Below are 20,895 nucleotides of genomic sequence, written 5' to 3'. Positions count from 1 at the left end.
CTCAGTGGTGCAGAGATTTGTATATCCATTTTACAGGGAGGAAAACTGAGGCTCCGAGAAGCCAACTAACTTGCCAAAGTCTCACAGCAAGTGAGGGCAAAGTTGGAATGGGAACCCGGGTCTCTCTCACTCCCAAGTCCAGGATTTTTCCTCTGCTTCCTTGGGGACAAAAGATGGAAACAACGACAAGAGCGAGGAGGGAAGGAAGTCACGCAGATCATGAGAAGGAAACGATTTCCCTTTCCAGGAAATGAGGGGGAAGACAACGGGAAGGAAGAAAAAACAAAATTTAAAAAACCCACACAACTTGAAAGGATGACAGTGCAATGTTAAAAAGTTGAAATTTTAAAACAAATAAGTTAGGCAGATATTTTTTGCATTACAAAAGTCATATTTATTTAACAAAGTGGTTTTCTTAAGAGTTACTTTAAGTAGGTGGCTCCTTACATTTAAATACAAGTCTTTCATTAGAAGTGCTTCCTGTGTTTGGCTTTGCTGTGCTGTGTTTTTGGGAGATAGGAGTCCTGAGAAGGCAAAGCATCCTAAGAGGCCTCCAGTGTCTCAAGTACGCTCTCCCAGCAGTGGCTTCTGTTTACATCTGGAGTTTGCAGCCTTCAACAATACCGGTAAAATGCAAGGACAGGCTTGCACCCCTAACAATCAGTACGTATGGGTCTTACAGTAATGGCAGAAGGCACAGGGAAGTTACCTGTTTCAAAATTTTACCCTGGGCCACAACCACATGAGTTACAGCCGAAAACGATGAAAGAAAAGACTTAGAACCCTAAGTCCCAAGCACAAGTCTCCCAAACAAAAGTTTAATAAACTTTGGAGACAGATCCTAGAGCCTTTTGAGGGAGGCAGATGTAGGCATTATTAACATGACTCATAACTGCTAAGGCAGTCACTGAGCTTGGCTAAATCTTCCCCCAACACATTGCATTTCAAAAGGCCTGTTATCTCAGGAAAGGTTGCATTAAGTGTCTCTGGTAATTATGTCTCCAAGAAACAATTCTCCTCTCTCCTCATTAAATGTTTCAGTGGGTGGCCCTGCTGAAGGCAGGAACTTAACCCTGGAGCTACAGAGCCCAAGAGGGCATGGAGAGGGGCCACCAAGGAGTTGTCCAACTCTATTAGCCAAGGTGAGGCTGTTTATTGGGTTGAAAACTACTTTAATTAGGGACCTAGGCAAAGAAGCAGACAAGTGACTGCTGTATAAATCACTTTAAGAGATAAAGGTACTGGGTGTCACAGGTTAACCCAAGTACATTCCACCCTGGTCTTGCTCTGGAGTGGCAGGCATGAACTCTAAAGCCAGTTCCACATTTGCAACTCATTATCTCCATACACAGGCAGCAGAGAGCCACTCTCCCCTACTAGATGGTGGACTCCTCCCAGATCTGACCCAGACAGCACATCCCTGTCGCCCAAATGAGTATCTTCCAAATAAACTGCAAACAGGATGTGATACACAAAAGCCCAGAGTTGTGCCTGCTTTGGGGCTGGAGTTCTAACCCAGAGGTAGACAGTTTTGTGTATGCCACATACATTTATCGAATCCATGTTGCACACAGAACAATGTGTGAAGTGCCGCCAGATGTTCAGCAAGGGGCCCTGCCTCGCATCAGCTTAAAATCTTGCTGGGGGACTCTGGGATGATGGCAGCTACAATGAGATCCTTCCAATGTCTCCCAGAAAAATCACACAGATAAACTAAATGCATAAGCAACAACTCACAGACAAAATTTACAACAAAACCAGGTGACAAGGTATCCCCAATAACTCCAAAATACAAGTCCGTGAATGAAAACCACGCACACCCACAAGGCATGCCTTTTTGTTATTGTTGTTGAGGAAGGGGCATCTCTGCTAGAGAAAACAGAGAAGCAAATGGGCATCTGGTGGACCCGGGCACAAAACACCAAAATATCCAACAAGCATTCCCTGGAAGGCACAGACGGCCAGTTTGAGAACAGTGGCTAACACTGAGAGCAGCTTGGCTCACTCCAGCAGCAGCAGCACACACAATGGCCTGTGTGACGAGGCCTGGGTGAGGAGAATGGAGCTGCACTGTCCCTAGGAACTCTCAAGGAACATGTCCAGGGCCTCACTGCTAGGAGTGGAATCAAAATTGAGCAGACAGAAATAACAAAGATAAAGGAAGGAGGTTGACCAGGTAAAAGTGGAGGAGGGAAACAGAAACAGGACATCTCAGGGAACCAGCTGCACAGTTTTAACACTGTGGGATGCAACAGAAGATGGACCAGTGCTGTAAGGTTAGAAAGTCCACATGATCTACTTCTCCTCCCCCAAACTCAAGACCACTGTTCACAACCACAGGCAAACTTTGCAAAAGGGCCCCTGTCTGAGACCATCCTCCTCTTGGGGGACAGGAGCTTGGTGACAGCAGCGGAAGGAGTAAAAGAAGGAGCCTCTCCGTGGCAGTAAACACTCTGGTCAAATCTCTTACAAAGCTGAAGACGGATTAGAAAGAGAATGAAGAGGAGGAGGAGGAAGAGGAGGAGACAAGGAGAAGAGCATCCCTACAGATAATGAATGCATGCCAAAAAGATGGACCCAAAAAACTATCAAAAATGCAGCATATTACTTTAAAATGAATTAAAGGCCTTTAAAAATGATATAAGACCTGAAATAATATAAAACATAATGTTAGAAATGAAAACTAAACTAGAAGGAACATAAAAGCCAGTATATAAAACAAAAGCTGCTTAAAGGAAATGGGAGGTGAAAAAGATATGTTTTTTAAAATCAAGAAAAAAAGATAAGAAGTAACTCAGAGAAAGGGACAAATACTGAGGACAGGCAAAGAAGATCCAATCAATGGAGAAGAGGACCTCAGCTTCTGATAATGAAAACCAAGTCAAGGAGACAGAAAAATGTTAAAATATATAACTCAAGACAATTTTCCTGAAATTAAAAGAAATCAAAACTACACATTGAAAAAGTTCATCACATACTTGAGACTATGAATCCATGGATAATTTTTCCATGGACTGGGGTTGGGGATGGGGGTGGGGGAATAAGGGAATGTTTCTGGGATCAAACTGTTTCACTTCAGATCATCAGGCATAAGCAGTGTACAACCTAGATCCCCTACATGTGCAGTTCACAAGAGGGTTCCCGCTCCTATGAGAATCTAATGCTGTCCTGATCTGACAGGAGGCGAAGCTCAGGCGGTAATGCGAGCTCACCTCCTTCTGTGTGACCAGGTTCCTAACAGGCCATGGGCCGGAACCGGGGGTTGGTAACCCCTAGGTTATGTGATCTGATAATGCAAATATGACACAGCCACAAAAATTGAGGGGAAAGAAGAGAAGAGAGGGATTAAAAAATGCTTCACTGTTTTTGGTAATCATCATTGACGGTATAGCGTTCTCATTATTATTACTGAGACTACTGTAATAATTATGGGATATTCTAATTCTGTATCTTTAAGAACCAAGATTTGCCAGGCGTGGTGGCTCACACCTGCAATCCCAACACTTTGGGAGGCCAAGGTGGACAGATCACCCAAGGTCAGGAATTTGAGATCAGCCTGGCCAACATGGTGAAACCCCATCTCCACTAATAATAATAATACAAAAATTAGCCGGGCATGGTGGCACACGCCTGTAATCCCAGCTACTCAGGAGACTGAGGCTACAGTGAGCCAAGACCACACCACTGCACTCCAGCCTGGACAACAAGAGCAAAACTCCGTTTCAAAGACAAAAAAAAAAAAAAAAAAAAACCAGGATTCTTGGTTTAGAAGAAAGGAGATACAAATGCAATATAAAAGTAGTTGAGTGAAAACTATACAGCTCCGAATTTGTGTCTGAAATGTCAGTTTGAACTCACACAGTATTTGATACACCCCTCCCTCCCCAGCATACACACTACACATTGTATGCTGCGTCCACTGGAAAAACTAGAAATAATGACCAAACCAATAGCAATAAGCATCCATGCTGCCCCAACTGGTGTTGAAATACTTTTTTCTGGTTAAAAGAAACCAGATTTCTTAGAGAAATGGTGGATTCTAGGTCTGGGGCAGGAAATAGACAACATGAGCCTATACCAGATGGTGAAGAAGAAAGGAAAGCTCGTCAGGTCATGGTAAAAGAACCCCAGAGCCAACGAGAAGAAGCTCCAGCTGGTCAAAGATGGGAAAATATGAGTTTCAGTAAAGACAGTAATTGCGATGAATTGAAACCCATCAAATATGTGTAAATCCATGAGTTCACAATATTATTGGAAAAGACCTGATTGGTTCAGTCTTAAGGATGACAAGAAACCAAGCCAATATCCTGAAAAGTGGGCAGAGAGAAAGCATTAAGCATTTATTCTGACTTTCCTGTAAGATCTGTGCCACTGAATACCCAAATGGAAAATGACATGGAAGCTCCTTCTTAGAAAATTATCCCAACTAATAAATGAAAACAAATTTATAGAGTTGAAATTATACTATTTTGCAACTCTCAGTAAAGTGACGGATCTGTGCCTTGGGCATCACTGGATGTTAACATGAAAAGGAGCAAAAACCACAGAGCGTAGGTTTCCCGATGAAAAGCACCACTACTTTGTTCAAGAGATAGACTTGAGTCTGGTCCACACCTCTGGATGCAGCTGCCAATGTGCAGGAAATACAAAAGACAGAGGAACTGCTCAAGCATTCCAGTGTGTGGGGATCTGCAGATCAAAAACCCACAGGAAAAAAGGAAGGGAGAAAAGGGAAGCTGCACGTTTTAAAGGAGACTTCAAAGACACATCATCTTTTTTTTTTTTTTTTTTTTTAATGGGCAAGGCTCAAAAACAACAGCAAGGAAGGTGCACACTGTGTTCATCTGTTCAGGCTGCTGTAACAAAATACCATAGACTGGGTGGCTTATAAACAACGGGAATGTATCTCTCACATTCTGGAGGCTGGGAAGTCCAGAATCAAGGTAGATTCTATGTCTGGCGAGGGACTGCCTCCTTTCTTACAGTGTCTGCACACAGCAGAAGGGGCAAAGGGTCTCTTTACAAGGGCACTAATCCTATTTATGGGGGCTCCACCCACACGACTGAATCACCTTTCAAAGGCATCACCATCACCTACTAATCCCATCACCTTGTGGGTGAAAATTTCAACAAAGGAATTTGAGTGGGACATAGCATTCGGTCCACAGCACACATCTGGGTGGCAAATCCATAAAGAAATGATAGAAGTGGCTGTTACAAGAATTGGGAAGGGTGAGGAGCTGTAAAGCTGTAACTGGGGTGGGGCAGATGGAGGAGGGGCTCTTGAGGGACTAGCAAAGTTATGTGGTAACAAGGGTGTTTGGCTTACATAAGATCACGAAGCCACACTTTACTTCAAATTGCTTTCTGTATCTCTGTCTTTTTTTCTTTACAACAAAAAGAAGAAAACAAACTTTTTTAAAGGTCTGCCTTTCCTGTAAAATCTGTGCCACTGAGTAATCAAATGCAAAACGACATAGACGCTCTAAGCTTGATCTAGACAAAAGCCAAAAAAGAAGGCTGCCAACTACTGTTACCAGCAGTAAACGTCCACACCCCCTGGTGCTGTGGCTGCCGAACCCTCATAGCATAGACCACTTAGTCCCAGCTCCCCAGATACATGAAGAGGCTTCAGGTCAATGGTGCAGCAGTCTGGGATGCTGGTTCCACTCTGACTGTGGTACCACATAGGACCTGGGCTGCTACTGGATTCCTTGTGAACAGGCCCTTTCTTCAATCCCAGCTCTACTGAATACCAGTTTCCTATGGCTGAGACTCCAGGAGCCTGGTACCTATGGAACGAAGTCATTCCTTATCTCTAGACTTCCAAGGAACCTCCAAGGTTCCACCCTGAACCTTGGTCCTCTGATGGCTGGGCCTCCTTGATATGGCATCTTCCTGGCTAGACCCCTGGCCCCCACCTGCTTCTGCAGCCCCTCACCCAAGACCACCACCCATCCTCTGCCTTCCAAGGGCACCCATCTGGCATCTGAAGTTACTAGGATCCCAGCAGCCAGGACATTCAGACGCTACCACTTTTCAAGAGCCACCCTTACTGCCTGACCCCGCAGAGGGACGGTCCTTCTGCAGCCCAGGCCTTCCCCTGTCATGTGTGTACTGAACAGATGCATCCATCAGGTGAGTCCACTCCTCCAACCTCACTGCAGTTCTTTTCCTTTGACACGGCATGCCACCCAAGCCAGGTTTTCTGTTCCTTACACATGCCTCAGAAATCTCTAGAATTTTGAAATGCCCTCAGATACATCATTCTTTTTAATGACTTCATTTGCTTTGGTTTGGAAATTGAGAATCGAAGAAGTGATGGACTATTGGGCAAATGCTGTATCTATCAGTGATGAAGCTTGCATGAGAAATCAAGAGTCTCTGACAATGACTTTCTCCTACTTCCTCTCTGTTCATCCATGGCTGTCATCTCTTTGCAAACATGCATCAATACTTAGCACCTCAATGCAAGCTGCCATGGCCTCTGGGCCAGGAACTGGTCTGGGCAGGAAGAGGCGGCACTGGAAAGGCTGGGGGCATCGTGGTGTCATAGGTTGATAAAGGAGGTGCACAGAACCCTGCCCTGACACAGTCTAGAGTTATGGACTACCACAGGTTAATGGTATGCTAAATGCCAGTGAAGAAAATACATTATGCTACTGACACACACAAATCAAAAGCCATAAAGTCTGCACATGCATATATGCAGCTATGCCTCTTCTGGGAACTTATTCTAGGGAACTAACCACAGATACATGAAAAGATTCAGCTACAAGTATGCTCATCACAGCAGCATTTACGAGCAGTAAACGTTGGAAGCAACCCAAATGTCAGACAACACTAAAGCAGTTAAATAAGCCATGGTATATCCATTCAAGGAGACTATGTAGTGGTAAGAATGTAATAAGATAACATTTTATTATATAACTGGTATATACATATATATACATCTTGATTCCATAACCGGTATGAAAAGATATTCATGAAATATCAATCAGTGAAAAGGCATGTTACAAATATTGTCACTGATAATATTTTCACCAATGCATTTGTAATCATTCTGATTTTTCTGATCAATACTTCATGAATATACTGATTCTATTGTTTAAGGTATTTATGTCCATAGAGAAAGGAACAGAAGCATATGTATCAACATGTTTTCAAGTATGGTTAGCAAAGGTGCTATTATTGTCTTCTTATCTGTTTTCCACTATAAACATAAACTGCATAATCAAAAATTAAAATAAAATTCTGTTCCTCCAGAAAGCTCCTTAGAAACTCCCCTGATTCTCTTGCTTACTCATTCTTGCTGTGTGTCCTCGCATTTGTGTGTTCAGGGTGTGTGCTACCCTTGAATCTTGCCAACAATGTGGATTCCACCAATTTAGAGATCAAGGCTATAGCAAATGCATTATAATTCAACTAATGGCTTAATAAGACGTGAGCTAACTTGTCTGCATACTGGAAGATGGGCTTTCCTAAGTGCAAGAAAACCTTCACTCAGGGCTTACAAACAAAAAGCAAACAATAAATTAAAACTCTGATGCTAACCAAAGATTCAAAAAACAAAGTGCTATTTCATGATTACCATATTAGCAAACATGGCAAACAGTGACAGGAGCTGGGGCTGGTAAGGTTATAATAAGATATACTGCAATGCAGGGCACTACGTAACATGCACTTTTAAAAGTTAACCCACTGGAAAAAGAAAATAGTTCATTTTTAGCTCCGTGACAGCACTGCTTTTCTTCCATAATAAGGTCCATTGTATCCTTAAAGCCCTTTGCTTCATCTTTTTTTCTTTATATTTTCTGAAATGTAAAGTTTCCTACATGACACAAGACATGGTAAAATGTCTTGTTGTTTCTACCTCTATGTTTATTACTGTCTTGCGTGAGATTCAAAAGAACTTTCCAAGTGGAACCCTGTCCTCTGCTGGGCATCTCAGGATGCAGGCAGGAGGTGGTGGGCAGGTACAGGGACAGGGAGGGAGAGTCCCTATTCTCATCTTCCCTCCATCTGCAGCCCAGTCTGTGTTCTCTTCTTCCACTAAACATGCTTGGGTACCTAAAGGAGAAGACATAGCTAGAAAGACGGTATAGAGGCTACACAGCAAATTGCATCTCATCACAGAAACATCAGCTGTCCTGCTCTGCAGGGGACCGACTGCGAACACAGATACATGGGCCCCCAGTACCAAATACAAGACTTATGGATGCCGAAGTGGGAGGAACCTCCAAGGAGGCTCCCAGACCCTCCCAGGTCCCTCCTCCATACACGCCATGGAGGGCCCTGGTGGTCATCAGTACCAGATCAGTGTAGCAATTTCTTTCATGTATATATATTTTGGTGAGCGCGCTAAACAGAAAGTTAGCTGCTGCTGAGTGACTTTTTATTGGCAAGACTGCAAGAAGCACTCTCTCCTCAAGAAATTGGTTATTTGCAGAAGGCAGTTCTCCCGAGAATGTTCTGCAGCATGTCAACTACTTTGAGCACTGCTTTGCTTCACAATTCTTTTGTCTCACAATGTGTGTGTACGTGTGCACACGCCTGTCTGTGGCTCTGGCCTGTGGTTACAGAAAAATGCAGAGAAAGTCACTGGAATGCTCTCTCCACCTCTCCCCGCATCCAAATGAAGATGGTATCGGGCAAGATGACTTCAACCAGAGACACACCTCAAAAACAGTTCCGTGCACACCCCAAAGACAGTTCAGATGGGCAATGGAGAGATTGCAAGCGGGCTCATCAGCTGGGCAGCACGGGATGCTCTGATACGCTGCAAGGCAGAGCCGAGTTTTTAAAAGAAACATATAGCCGGGGCCTCTTTCTCCCCTGGTTGTTGTTGACTCTCCAAAACACTGGCTCTGGCACGCGTTCTGATCCCTGGAGTTTGATGCACGTTTGATTCACAGACGGCAGCGTGTCTGCACCAGATGGCCTCGAGTTAATGAACACAAACTCATCACTTTTGCTCACCAGGGAAATGTGCAGCTCAATCTGATTTGTACTCTACAACTAAAAATATTTGAGTATTTTTAGGGAGCATTTTACCGAGACAAAATGGCACTTCAGGAAAGCGTTAAAAGAACAGAGACTAACCAGCAAATTGCAGCTGCAATCTTCTCCACATTGATAAGCAGGCTCCTCAGATCATTCTTTCACCAACATAAAAGTAATACCCGATATGCTGCGCAGGGACGATGGCCTCATTCTGCGCCCCCTGCCTCCTCTTCAACTCTGCTGCCCTGCCCTAAGCCAAACTTGCAGTCCCAAAGCACAGTGGAGAACTCTTTCCAAACACTAGATTTTCTCTTTCACATACCAGCAAAAACATTTCTCATGGGGTACACACACACACATATACACACAGTCTTTTCTATATTATTGTACTGTCTGCTTAGCTACATGTTTTTATATATGAGAATTTAAGGATTCAGGAAAAATTCACTACATTAACTGAACCCTACAACATCTCCATCCTGTCCAGCTAGGACAGAACTCTGTTCACAAAGTGTGCTCCAGCTTATCGGCACCAGCGCACAAAATAGCTGATGCCCAAAGATGAATCGGGAATTAGGAATCTGTTTCGTCCAGCTCGTTTCTCCCTTCTCCAAACTCCCATATTTTCTGCTGTTTTATATAGAAATCTTAGTGATTCAACTAAGGAACATTAAAGTCATAACTTTCTAAGTCAGTGTGATCCTCAACACAGTCAACAACCACACAACTGTGTTCTCTTCTCATTAAATGTGGCCGTCGGACAGCCAGGGTCCAGAGAAGCACCTCATAGCCTTAAAACCTACACCTCTTCTGGGAGTTTATTAGGAAAACCAGTCCGGGTTCATCCAGACCTGCTGTATCCAAATTTGCATTTTACCAAGATCCCCAGATGACTTTGGTGAACATGAAAGTTTGAGAGGTACTGTCTTCTAGTCATCTCACTGTGGATAACCATCTTCGAAACCAGACCACAAGTCTTCTTACGGGTGGCACTGTCTAAATGGGGAAGTAGTTTAATCATCTCCCATCCTCCCCTACAAAAGTATTTTATAAGTACCAGACGTTCACAAAAACCTTTCAATTTTTACAGAGATAATCTATACAAATAAAAGTCACTTTCAGCCGGGCACAGTGGCTCACGCCTGTAATCTCAGCATTTTGGGAGGCTGAGGCAGGTGGATCATGAGGTCAAGAGATCGAGACCATCCTGGTCAACATGGTGAAACCCTCTCTCTACTAAAAATACAAAAACTAGCTAGGCGTAGTGGCGCACGCCTGTGGTCCCAGCTGCTAGGGAGGCTGGAGCAGGATAATCGCTTGAACCCGGGAGGCAGAGGTTGCAGTGAGTGAAAATCACGCCACTGCACTCCAGCCTGACAACAGAGAAACACTCTGTCTCAAAAAAAAAAAAAAAAAAAAGTCTCTTTCAGACCAAAACAACCATCATTCATGACATGATGTTTTTTGGTAAAGACAAGCATGAGGAAGGGAAAGAGATGAATTTTCACTCAAATGGATGAGCTTGGAGACAAGGTGTCACCATCGAGGAACAAGCTTCCACCGAAGCATCTCAGGTTGCACTTGGCAGGACGTCGTCTGACTCACAGCCTCCTGGCTGCACAGGCAGCTTCACCGAGGTTCTCTTTACAGTCAGTTCTGGAGCAGCTGCAGAGAATTCATGGGGAATAAGAGTTTTGGAGGGTGGCTTTTTTTTTTTTTTTTTTGAGATGGAGTCTTGCTCTGTCGCCCAGGCTGGAGTGCGGTGGCCGAATCTCAGCTCACTGCAAGCTCCGCCTCCCGGGTTCACGCCATTCTCCTGCCTCAGCCTCCCAAGTAGCTGGGACTACAGGCGCTGCCACCGCGCCCGGCTAGTTTTTTGTATTTTTAGTAGAGACAGGGTTTCACTGTGTTAGCCAGGATGGTCTCGATCTCCTGACCTCGTGATCCACCCGTCTCGGCCTCCCAAAGTGCTGGGATTACAGGCTTGAGCCACCGCGCCCAGCCAGAGGGTGGCTTAAAAACACCCTCCTTGTCACCTTCAGGAATGCCACAGGCGGGGCTGGCAGTGGGAAGCCCTCTGGCTGCCTCGGACCTGCCACTTCCCCTCCCTGACAGCTGACTGTGCCCAGGGCTGAGACAGCCTGAAGCAACCAACCCTGGGGACTGGAAGAGGGAAGGCACATTGCTGTGAAGCGAGGAGGCGCGAGGCCTCAGGGGTGAGTCGGCTGGGGGCTCGGTCTGCTCCGTGCTGCCGCCATCGAGGGCTGCTGGCCTTGGCAAGGAGCCACCATGCCCAGGCCAGAGATACAGGGCCAACCAGCTATGAGCCCACTCAGCCTGAAGCCCAGCAAAACTGACTCTGCACATTTGAGAGCTATTTTCTGGTTCCAGTTGAAACATTATAGCTACTGACCAGTGAGTTCCAATTTAGTGAGACAGCAATGGTGGTCCTGGACTCATTCAACTCTAAAATCCATCTTAATAGTAGATTCACTGGACGTCAGAGTAGGGAGGGCTTCATAGGGCCTTTTCATCCACAGTGTCAGATCTAAATACCTTCTGAAGCCAGCAAGAACCATCAACGAGTGCAGGGAGAAGCATCTGGCTGGCGCTCTCTTGTCCAGAAATCTAACTGCTGGCTGCATGCAGTGGCTGAAGGCTTGGAACATGGCTAGTGCAAGCTGAGAAGCGCTGTGAGTATGAAACACAAAGTTTCCCAAAGATGCAGTAACTGTCGGGATGGACGGTGGGGACCAGAGCTATCTGCAAAGCAGGCGTCTTTGTGAGAAGCATCAGAATTCAAACTTTAAGGAAAGAAACGAAGACTGCAGACCAAATTGCACTCGTAGGTCTCCGGATTGTGGCTAATGATTTCACACAAAAAGAGGAAGTGCCCCAAATGGCCCAGCTGGAGAATGCAAAGTTTCAAGTACAATCCGAGTCTCTCAACTCAGAAGAGTCCATCGTTTCTACGTAGGGAGGCCTGTTTAACCAAGCTACAAGCTTCAGTGGTAGCTGGAAGGGAACTTCCAGAGAGGTGTGACCTTCAGCGAGGGTCCACCTCTCTGGAATATGTGTCTGTAACACAAGGGGGTGGCAGGGGAAGGCCCCTCAATGCCCTTGGGCTCAGACATGCTAGCAGCAGTGAGCCTCACAGAGAGAACTCAGGAGTGACCAGTCACAGACATCAAGGACACAGGGCAAGAGGGGCCAAAACAGTAATGGGGAGATGGCAGTTTTCTTAGAACTAAAAGAGCCCCAGCTTGTGTCAGGAACATTTCATTATATAAATATTTCTTGCTTTCCAATCAAGGGGCACCAGGCCCCATACTAGGCATAGAGCGGACGAAGGCAACAAAATCAACTCAGGCAGGGTCTTCCTCATCATCGAGGCAGGAGCCAGGGGAGGCTTCCAGAGGGGAACAGAGACCTGTGCTCAAGGGATGTTCAAGGTCACGAGCGCACATTAGCAAACGTGTGAGATGCCATGCAGAAGCAGAGGAGAAAAGCAATATCAAAGGGATGTGGGGTGGCCTCACAGAAGAGTCAGGGTTTTCATTAAATCCCGAAGAATGAATAAAAAAGGAAAAGATATTCTAGGCAAAGGGAACAGTACGTGTGCAGACCAAGGATGATAAAACCACAGAGAATGGGGAAGAGCACGGCAGAGCAGAAACCCAGTTCACTGCATCAGAAGCACAGATTGCTATTAAAACCATTCGAAATGGCTGCTTTGCACCTATGACAGCAAAGGTTAATCCTCCAGCAGAGTCAATGTTGATGCTATCCAAAGCAATTTCTAAATATAAACTTCAGCAATTTAAACAATAAATGTATTCTGTTTTATTTGTAATTGTTTTAATTTATGATTATCAAGTATAATTTGCATTATCTAATCATGTTTCAGAACGAATAGATGTATCGCATATGATTATTCAAATTTTGTTGGCATTCTTTTTATTCCATTCTTTTAGGCTGGTGTTCTACACGGGGCTAGCATTCTCTGAATGTTTTATCTTCATCAGATACATAAATCCAGGGACCAAAATACCAAGCTGGCAGGCTCTTTCAGATCTCGTGAGAGAGAGGGCGGCTGTTTCCCTCTTTTCCACCATGCTGGTCTGAGATCGTTATGCACACCCATGTGCCTTGTCCCCAGCAAGCCTTCTCCTGCCAAGACCCTGCAGATCCCAGCTACCTGTTGGTCCCCAATTCCGCCAACCTATCCCTCTTTCCAGTGTGACATGTAACTGCCGAGTTTTAATGAGTAAGGAGACAACTATTTTAGACGCCTTGGGAGTATGAACTGAACTTCAACTAAAGAAAAGCCAGGGCCAGGCACGGTGGCTCACACCTGTAATCCCAGCACTTTGGGAGGCCGAGGCAGGCGGATCATGAGGTCAAGAGATGGAGACCATCCTGGCCAACATGGTGAAGCCCCATCTCTACTAAAAATACAAAAATTAGCCAGGCGTGGTGGCGCGTGCCTGTAGTCGCGGGTACTCAGAAGGCTGAGGCAGGAGAATTGCTTGAACCAGGAGGCAGAGGTTGCAGTGAGCTGAGATCATGCCACTGCACTCTAACCTGAACGACAGAGCAAGACTCTGTCAAAACAAGAAAAAAAAAAAAAAGGCAATAATTTCTGGATATAACTTGGGAAATAAGCATTTGGCCATGCTGCTGGTGTGGGCCTCAACAACAACAAAAATATCCAGGGAGACGGCCCTAGCACGGATTCAAATACAAAGCAATTTACTAGAACTACAAAAGGAAGGACTGAGGAAACACTGACGGTTCAGACACATCATTAGGCTGCTACTCTGTCTACAAGGTCTCATGATTTACAAGCAAACTCTTCACTGCAGGTTTGAATTCATCAATCCCAAATCCATCTAAGGATGAACCCATCTTAACGTGAGGGTTATTCTAGATGCAATGACCAGCTGCGTCATTCATTTGTTCAACAGATATTTACTGTGTGTCTACTCTACAAATGGCAAAGACAAGCGAGGGTGGATGTTTCCTTAGTTCAGTAAGGGAAAGAAGACAACCGCATCAATCACTACCGTACAGAGTAAGCAGCTATAACTGCCATTGGAGACAAGGGAATGTTCAGTCTTTGTTTAGGCTGCGGAGGTGGTAAAGGCAGCAGAGAGGAGGGGAGGAAAAGGCATGTCCTAGAAATGATAACTAGGACAACTGGATTGAAAAGTCAAGTGCGTGGCAAGGAGTACTGAGCACTATGGACAGGATTATTTCATACGGTTGAGAGCTCTGAATGCTAGGCTGAGACATGTGAGGCCGTGAGGCCACAGAAGGGTTTCCCACAAAGCAGAAGCATAAGTAAAGTGGAACTTTGGGATGGGGTGGAGGATGGATTTGAGAGGGTGAGTGAGGCTGGAACCCAGTGATCAGGCGGCAGGATGAGGTCAGAGTCCAAACCAGAACAAAGGCTGAGGTGGGAATAAAAAGGAATGAACAGAAATGGAAGAGATGAAGATGATGAGGACCCACTGAGAGCTGCAGGGGACAAGGTACAGGGTTTGTGAACATGGTGGAACTTTACAAATGGGGACATCACAAGGAGGAATGGCTTGGGAGAAAGATCAAAGGTTTGGTTTTAGACATGTTAATTTTGAGATGCAAGTGGGATATCCAGTTGCAGATATCTGTAAGGCAGGGAGAAATGCAGACCAGAGGGTGGAAAGGGGGAGATTTATCAGGCTGTATTTGGTATTCATCAATCATTTGTTTAATCAACATTTACTATAAGCTGACTGGAGCCAGACATGGTGCGAGGGACTAGGGAAGATACAGTGATGAACGAGATAGAACCCCTGCCCTCAAGGAGTGTTTGGACCAAAAGGGAAAATGAACCAGTAATGACTATATAAAGGGGACATGTGCTGTGATCAAAGTGCAGGTGCTGTGAAAACACACTGGAAGGGGCTTCTGCCAGAATGATGGAGTGTGGAAAGAGGGTCTGCGAGGACAGGGAACAAGAAACAGCAGCACCTTCGGTTGGGGGGGAATCATGAGAGGCTGAAGATACAAATGGACACGAGTCTGACTATATAAAAGCAGAACCTTGGCCCACAACCTGCAGCAACCAGCCCAGGAAGCCAACCTACTGTTTACAGTCACTAGTTCAGGAAGCCAAACAACAACCCCTTTAGCAATCAGCCCCAAATGACAAGGACTTGATTCATTTCCCTGACAGTTTCCCTAACTTTTGTCCTGGCTTCCAATTCTAGAACCCAAGAAAGTCAAATATGTACCCCTAACCTATTATTACAGGTAGGCTATTGTTAGCCTACCTGCAACTTCCCCAGGCCAACAGCCTCCAATCAAGACATACTTGAAGCTTTCCCTCTTTTCCACTCTGGAGCTTTCTCTCTTCTGCTTGCCTTTGAGTCTCTGCCGTATGCAAGTGCTAGTGGCTGGCTCTCTGGCTGTAGCAAGCTCTGATTCAAGACCACATTTGGTGGTCTTCGTTTATTTCCCTATCAGCATGTGAGTTATGAAGGCTGAGGTGCAGTGGATGCATGATGGGATGGACAGTCCCCAGAGTGGGGGAGGGTGTTTACACTTAGGAGAATGGGGAGCCAGCAGCCATACTAGAGAGGACCTTATAAGCCATGAGGAGGGCTATGAAATGCATCCTGAGGGCAAAGTTATCCACACAGAGGTGGGAGCTGATTCTGAATCTTCAGTCCCATCACTTCAGGACTAGGTTCAGTGAATAAGCAAAGGAATGGGTGAGAATAAGACTACATTTATTGAGGTCAGGACCCCAAGTCACTCAGTCTTTGCCCACATATAAGAGAAAAGAGGGCCAGGGATGGCCTGGTATCCTTAGGGAACTTGGTAAATTCGGAACACTGTACAGGAGGTCACAGTTGAGCGGCCCTCACATACATGTACACATAAACACAACACGATGAGCCAAGCAAATAAACAAAAACACTAGGAAGGTAGGAAAGGATGGCTGAACTATGATTCTGTATGTAGGTTGTAGGTTTCCAAGTGGTTAGAGTAGGTTGCCAAGTGATTAGACTAAATAAAGACTTCAGTGAGCTGAAATGCCTCCATTTTGAACACAGGCTGCAACTAAAAGGTAGATTTGACCTTTTAGTCTCCTCCTAGTGCCTTTAGTTTCATGCAAACACATCTTGATTTGCCAAACCTTTTTAGAGTGAGCTTAAAACACCAGAAAAGAAACGGAAACCTGAATAAGGCACTTCTCACAATGTAATTATTTTTAAATGTGCAATATGTAATAGAGATGTTTAGCCTCTCATAAGTTTTTGGAAAATATATTTATTAGAATTCTTCATAATTATTATTTGTAATAATACATCCCATTGGTATAGTCCTCTACCACTTTGAAGATTCTTCCAGTCATATTTGATTTTTACATTGCGTGGGAGATGAAACAGAAGTGTGTGTGTGTGTGTGTGTGTGTGTGTGTGTGTGTATGTGTTGAAGTCATGTGGTGATAATGGTGGTCCCTTGGATCACTTGGTCCAAGACGTCTTTATTCATGAGGAATGTGAATCCTATGATCACACACTCAGTCAGAAATGGATGTGACATGGGAAACACCTCAACTCAGGCTGGCCCTCCTTACATGCTTAGTAACCTATTCCCATCTAACTGACATGGAAACTGAGGCTAAGGTGGAAAGACCATTACACTAACAGCCTCCACAAATCACACCTCCTGGTATCTACACTAAGAAGGACAGTCCCCATCCCCACATTAACTTTGGGCTTGAATATATGACTTGTTTTAACCAAGGAACATCAGTAGAGGAAGCAGAAGCTTGATAAGCACTTGGAATTGGGGCTCCGCATGGCGTCACCATCTCTAGAGCCAACCCAGACCCAGGCCAGGCTAACCTTGAGGGGGAAAGACCATGGAAAGAGAGAGAGAGGTCCAGACAGCCCAATCATCCCAACTGAGCCCAGCTCCAGGTGACCCACCAACTGAATGCTGTCCCATGACTGAGTCCATGCAAAATCGACAGAACAACACAGCCAACCCACAGAATCACAAGAGTAATTATTTTTCTCTTAAACCACCATGATTGGGGTAGGCTGTTACGCTGTGATAGATATCTGACACACTAAGGAAGAATAAATATGTCCACTGTAGTCATTCCCAGGCCCAAGAGTGAACCTGAGGTCTTGCACACCACCTCACACAGTAATGGAGAATGTGTTAGTGAACTGAACTATCCCTGACATGCAAACCTGAGATTAAGTTCTAGATTCATTTAAACTCACAGTAGTTAGCTCATTCAGATCCTTAATGATCCTTATTTAATGCAACATACTCCTTACCTCAAGGCCATTGGAAATGGCTGGCTTTTTTTTTTTGATGCAGTCTCACTCTGTCACCCAGGCTGGAGTGACAGTGGCGCAATCCTGGATTGGTGCAACCTCCACCTCCCAGGTTCAAGCGATTCTCCTGCCTCAGCCTCCCCAGTAGCTGGGACTATAGGCGCCCACCACCATGCCTAATTTTTGTATTTTTAGTAGAGATAGGGTTTCACCATATTGGCCAGGCTGGTCTCAAACTCCTCATCTTGTGATCCACCTGCCTCAGTGGAAATGGATGGCTTTGAACGCCCGATGGTGGAGGGATTCAGCCACCACTCTCCAGACCACCATTAGAGGTGAACAGCTGCTGAGAGATCACTGTACAGATGGGGTGAAGGAAGACCAGAGAATGAAGGCATTTGCCTCAATCATACTGCTGTCAGTACAATCACACTGCTGTCAGTACACACTGCTGTCAGTACAATCACACTGCTGTTAGTACAATCACACTGCTGTCAGTACAATCACACTGCTGTTAGTACAATCACGCTGCTGTTAGTACAAGGGACAACATGAGAATCCAGGTCTTCTCAGCTCAAAGCCAGCATCTTTTGGGTGATACGTGCAACTTCCTCAGCAAGAGGGAGAAGCTCCAGTCCTGTGGCTTAGAGATATGGACCATATGTCATTCTAGGCAAGATGATGCTATCTGGGACTATAGAATGTTCTATCTTCAAAGTGATCTTTGGGTAAACAAGAGCCACAAGTGGTAACTCCCAGAGAGACACTCAGCAAGACTGAGGATGAATCAATTGATTCATTCATTATTGATACCCACATATGTCTGCACAGGATCTGAGGTAGCAGAGCCCACAGAGCGCAAATTATTTTATTTGGTTGGGTAGATAAAACTAGTTGTTTATAAGAGATTATTTTAAAATCTCTGTCCTTTGTTATTTTTTGGTTTTGTTGCTGTTTGCATATGAAGTCTTCAAATTTATGTATGATGTTTTAATATTAAAATTTTTTCAGCAGAAATCTATTGACTTGTGTGTGCAGGTCACTAGGGACCCCCAACCCTTTACAAATGTGAAGTGCTATGTTTACATTTGTTGAATGAGGAGAACTGGGTTACCTACCCTCAACTAAGCTCTCCCACGAACTGATGTAGGAGACAATTAAAGAGTGGTTTGGGAACGCAGTTTGCAAATGGATGCTGCTACAGAAGCAGACACTCCATTTTGCGGGGAAAACAAGAAAAAGAAAACCATATGCCAGAAACAAATTCTAATCATCATACATCATGCTGCAGGTTATTCAACTGCAATAATACTATTCACTGCTTCATTATGAGGTTTCATTCCACCTTGAAAACACTGATCACTCCTGCATGACATACAGCATGGATTGTTGGGTCTGACATGTAAACTAATTACATCCGATCTTAGCTCTGCCTTCAGTCTGTTGGGAAGGCAGATAGAGACGATGTTCTCACCACGGATCCTGGAATCCCTTTCCCCTGTGATGCTGCTGAGCAAGCCTGAAGGTTGTTGGGAAAAGGAACAACGGAGACCAAGAGATGAAGAAAAGCTGGTCATGATTTCTAGAAGTACTGACTGCTATAAAATTACAAATGTATCCCCTAAGAATTAGTTGTAAAGCTAAAATGTGTGTGTATGTGTGTGTATAATGCTTATGCGAGATGCCAGTTCCTTTCCACACGTTATCTCATTTAATTTTCCCAGCAAGCCTATGAAGTAGCTATTTTTTATTATCCACATTTTATGTACGAGAAAGTTCAGGCCAGAGAAGTTAAGACACTTGCCCAGAGTCACACAGTGGCAGGGCTGGGATTGGAACCAAGGTGTCTTTCACCAGAGCCCGGTCCCTAAGTCACTCAATTGGGATGCAGGGGCAAGTCCAGTGGGCAGAAGCTCTGGGTTATTAACTGGGCTTGGCACCCACGCTGTGTGAGCTTGGGAGCATTGCTTTACCTCTTTGGGGCTCAGGTTCCTCGTTTGTAAGGCCAGGGAACTGGGCTGGGCTCAGACGCCTTCCCTAAGACCCTGCCCCAGCTGTGCTGCTCAGTGATAACAATGGCCTCAGCTTTGACTTCTGTGCTTCTCTGTGAGGCAGACGAACAGGGTGGGGTAACCTGCGCAATCAAGATCAGCAGGTCTCTATGGCTCAGAGGCCCCGGGGACCTCCAGAATCTTTTCCAGGATCCACAAGGTCAAAATTATTCTTATCGTCATGCTAAGATGTATTTCCCTGTTCACTCTTATTCTCTCATGAGTGCAGGTCAAGTTTTCTGGAAGCTATACGGAGTGTGATGACATCATCACTCTGAAGGATGAAGGAATGAATGTGTGCTTGGGTTTTTTTAATTTCTCAGTTTTAATTTTTAATCTGGTAAATATCCAACAAAAGTTTGTTGGGGTCCTTATAATTTTTGAGTGCAAAGAGGTCCTGAGGCCAAAAAGTCTGAGAACTGCTGCTCAAGGCCATGCCTGCGAGACCCATGGAAACAAAAGAGCTGAAAAATCTCAATACACTGGAGAACAGAACTTAAGAATGAAAAGTGTTGCTTTTGCACAGCTGATTACTAATCAGACATTTTTAATTCCTTGAACCCAGCTGACACACACAGCTTAGATGGCAGTGGCAAAACACTCCTAGATAAGGACCTCACTGTTAAGCTTCCCCAAAGCCCCTAACCTTGGGCTGGAAGCCCACCACCCAAGAGGCATAGCTAATGTCACGTGAGGAAATGTATTGATGGAAAACAGAGTTCTAAATGTATCTTAGCTGGCACTGTCCTGAGCCATGCCTTCCTCATCAACAGCTGACTGTTTAATGTTCACATCCCTTGGGCAAGTCATCTGCCCATTCATGCCCATTGCAGATAGAGCGGCAGATAGAACACTGCAAGTCGGGAGCTTGACACATGTCATCTCACTCACGTCACACCATCAACCTCTGAGGTTCATATGATTAGATCCACTTTATAGATTAGGAAACAGACTGAGAGGGTAAGTTACTTATCCAGGCTCAAACAGGTACCGAAGTCTGTCTGATGCCCAAGACTAAGTACTAGTCTACTACCTTGAGATGTCCAAGCCCAGCTCTGTATGAAAATCATTTAGATTGAGTTGATATGGTTTAAATGTATGTCCCTACCCAAATCTCATATTGAAATGTAATCTCCAGTCCAGGAGGTGGGGCCTAGTGGAAGGTGTTTGGATCATGAAGGCAGATCCTTCATGAATGGCTTGGGCCATTCTTTGGTGATAAGTTGGCTTTCACTCTGAGTGCACAGGAGATCTGGTCTTTCAAAATGTACGGCACCTTCCCCCAGCTCTCTCTCCCTTGCTCCTGCTCTCACCATGTGATGTGCCTGTTCCCCCTTCACCTTCCTCCATGATCAGAAGCTTCCTGAGGTCTACCAAGAAGCTGAGCAGATGCCAGCACCCTGCTTCCTGTAAAGCCTGCAGGATCATGAGCCAATTAAACCTCTTTTCTTTATAAATTACTCAGTCTCAGGTATTTATGGCAATGCAAGAACTGC

At 45.0% G+C, this 20,895-nt stretch overlaps 1 protein-coding gene across 4 annotated transcripts in view; it reads right to left on the bottom strand.

The window, feature by feature from the left end:
* MSRA (methionine sulfoxide reductase A) overlaps positions 1–20,895 on the bottom strand; it is a 369,259-nt gene that overhangs the window by 66,226 nt on the left and 282,138 nt on the right. The window lies entirely within an intron of this gene.

The sequence above is a fragment of the Trachypithecus francoisi genome, unplaced genomic scaffold (assembly GCF_009764315.1).
Source record: "Trachypithecus francoisi isolate TF-2019V2 unplaced genomic scaffold, Tfra_2.0 Contig01554, whole genome shotgun sequence".
Taxonomy (NCBI): Eukaryota; Metazoa; Chordata; class Mammalia; order Primates; family Cercopithecidae; genus Trachypithecus; species Trachypithecus francoisi.
This window is presented reverse-complemented; position numbering and strand designations above follow the sequence as displayed.